The 2,545-nt window shown below is 38.5% G+C and overlaps 1 pseudogene; it reads right to left on the bottom strand.

The window, feature by feature from the left end:
- Positions 1-2,545, bottom strand: part of LOC106521192 (fatty acid desaturase 2-like) — a 4,746-nt pseudogene that overhangs the window by 971 nt on the left and 1,230 nt on the right.

Raw genomic sequence — 2,545 nt, 5'->3', positions numbered from 1 at the left:
CCTCCACCATAGACTTTGCATGTAAACCTGCTGCTCCTGACGCTGAAATCGCGTTTGGTGTGAACGCACCATTACAACACAGGGAAAGTTTCTGAAACTAAATCATTTGACTCACTGGTGTTCAATCTGAAAGTTGAGGTGTCCACAGAACCAGTCGTTGAAGAAGGACTGCTTAACATTACAGGTGGCTTTAAGCTGTGATAAAAAGAAAGAAATAACAAGACACATAAATAATTGATCAGTTTAACAACTCACAAGTTGAGCAGGTAGACCAAATGTCTTGTCTATGTATAGATTTTGAAGGTCATACAGCATCATATGTTATATGTGACTAATGACAGCTCTTTTAGGTTGTATTTAGAAGAATTTMTAAACTTTACAGATATATCCGCCAAGAAAAAGCTAGTTTTAACACCTTACTATGATGACTTTATGGAATTTTTATTTGTTTAAAGAATCATTTTAATTCCAGCAAGTGGTCACTATCAGAGCTGAGCATGTGTAAAAACACAAATGGTGGTAATGGCCATAATCAATAGTAGCTCAAACTGTATGGCAGACACCGAGCACAGAAAAATAGCAGAGGAAAAAAGAAGAATTGAATAAATGCTCAAAGGGCTTGCCCTACAGCTCCCCCAGCTGAACAATGCCCGACTTAAAGCTATGAAATTTGATGTTTTTATGATGGTACTGCTGCACCGTTACAATAAAGAAACTTAAAGGAGAATGAATCGTTCAAACCCGTTTACAGAACGTCTTTACATTAAAAACACCTGTTTATATTTACAACCACAAACTGTTTTTATCATGCCATCTTCTCTTGGCCTGATCTTGCCTTATCTTTCATGCTGTCATTTTATGGCTTCTCATCTGAAAAGTCTCCTCTGATTGGTCACCTTATTCAAGAAAAACAACTCYGCATTCTGATCTTGGCATGATGTGGGCACTTCTCATAAACAATACAAATGATTGCCGTATTTCAGGCAGGTTAAGAGTTTACGTGCACAAAATACTTTAGAGTATAACCGAAAAGTTATTTAGCAATAATGAAACCACAATATTGCTCATACAGTGTGTTGCAATGGCTGAGATAAGTCTGTTTTTTGGAAGTCAAAATTTAATTTTAATCCAGGTACCTGCATGGTCAACCAGTCCTGGTGCTTCTCGTACGCAATGTCCATCGGTAAATGATTGATCTGACTGATCCACACGAAACACTGACTGTCTAAAAACCTGTCAAATAAACAAAAACTTCACCAAGGGAAATTACAAAAGTTTATCTAATTAAAAAAGGGCCTTTCATATGTTATATGTTTATTTGTATGCACGTTTACCTGACAAAGTTCATGAGTGCCAACGAGCCAAGAAATCCATACAGGTATGCATAAAAGTAGAAGAAGCGAAGGTAGAAAGACAAGTACCAAACCAGATCCTTTGAAGAAAATGGTAAAATTAGTTCAAATGTGTTTTATTAAAAATAATAATTTATTCAACATATACACATTTCTAACTGATATCAAGCAGCAAACCCTCATGTAAAATTAACTTTTAATGAAACAGAAGCTGAAGTCTTACCACCCAATCACGATGGTAAATAATTGACTTCATAATCTGAAGCTGGAAGTAAACTGGCATGAGCATTGGTGGCATCACTGCAAACAAAATGTGAGTTAAATTCACCGTTTTCATATCACCATCTTAAATGAGTTGAGCCAAAYGTACTCAGAAAGAAGTACAGATGTTGGTGATTGCAGGGCAGGTAATTAATCTTTTTAACGCCGTACTGTAACAGAGACAAGCTCAGAGTTAGATTTAGACGCTGTAGTTGTTTATATGTGTTTCTTGGAGCTACTCGCCTCCACAGGCTGAGTGTTTCCGAGTACAAAGATGCCCAACATTTTAGTATCCGGATCTTTCTGGAAAATGTTGGGTTTGGCGTGATGCTGGAAATGGCGATGGTTCCACCAGTTKGCTGAAGCTCCCTTTAAAAGAAAAAAAAAGTCTTTAACCATCAGTGTAACATTTACAAGACCGTATTTTTGAAACCAGAACAATTTACTTTCAAGTGTCCCATAACAAACTTGTGCACCAGGTGATTCCACTTGGACTTCTTGAAGACAGAAAGGTGACCAAAGTCGTGCTGCAGCCACCCGGCCTGAGACTAGTGATGGACAGGATGAACGACTGAGATTTTCTTGACAATTTTCCAYGACAAAAACAATTCTGTTTGACAACGTTCAAAATACCTGAGCGACTGCCAGCATCACTGCACACAGCAACGTCAGCGTCCAGCTCGTCCCGCAGCGTGAAACCATCAGCCAGGCGAGGACCTCCAGCAGCAGGATGTGACCCASRTGGAGGCAGAAGAACAGAGGATCTGCTCGAAAAAGACCCTCCTTCTCCGCTTCTTCTCGAAAATGATCAAAGTCATGACTGATGCCTAGGAGCAGAAAATCACAACTGATGTCCTTAGATAGATAGATAGATAGATAGATAGATAGATAGATAGATAGATAGATAGATAGATAGATAGATAGATAGATAG

The sequence above is a fragment of the Austrofundulus limnaeus genome, unplaced genomic scaffold (assembly GCF_001266775.1).
Source record: "Austrofundulus limnaeus strain Quisiro unplaced genomic scaffold, Austrofundulus_limnaeus-1.0 Scaffold104, whole genome shotgun sequence".
Taxonomy (NCBI): domain Eukaryota; kingdom Metazoa; phylum Chordata; class Actinopteri; order Cyprinodontiformes; family Rivulidae; genus Austrofundulus; species Austrofundulus limnaeus.
The sequence above is the reverse complement of the archived record's forward strand: the minus strand, read 5'-3'. Positions and strand labels throughout refer to the sequence as shown.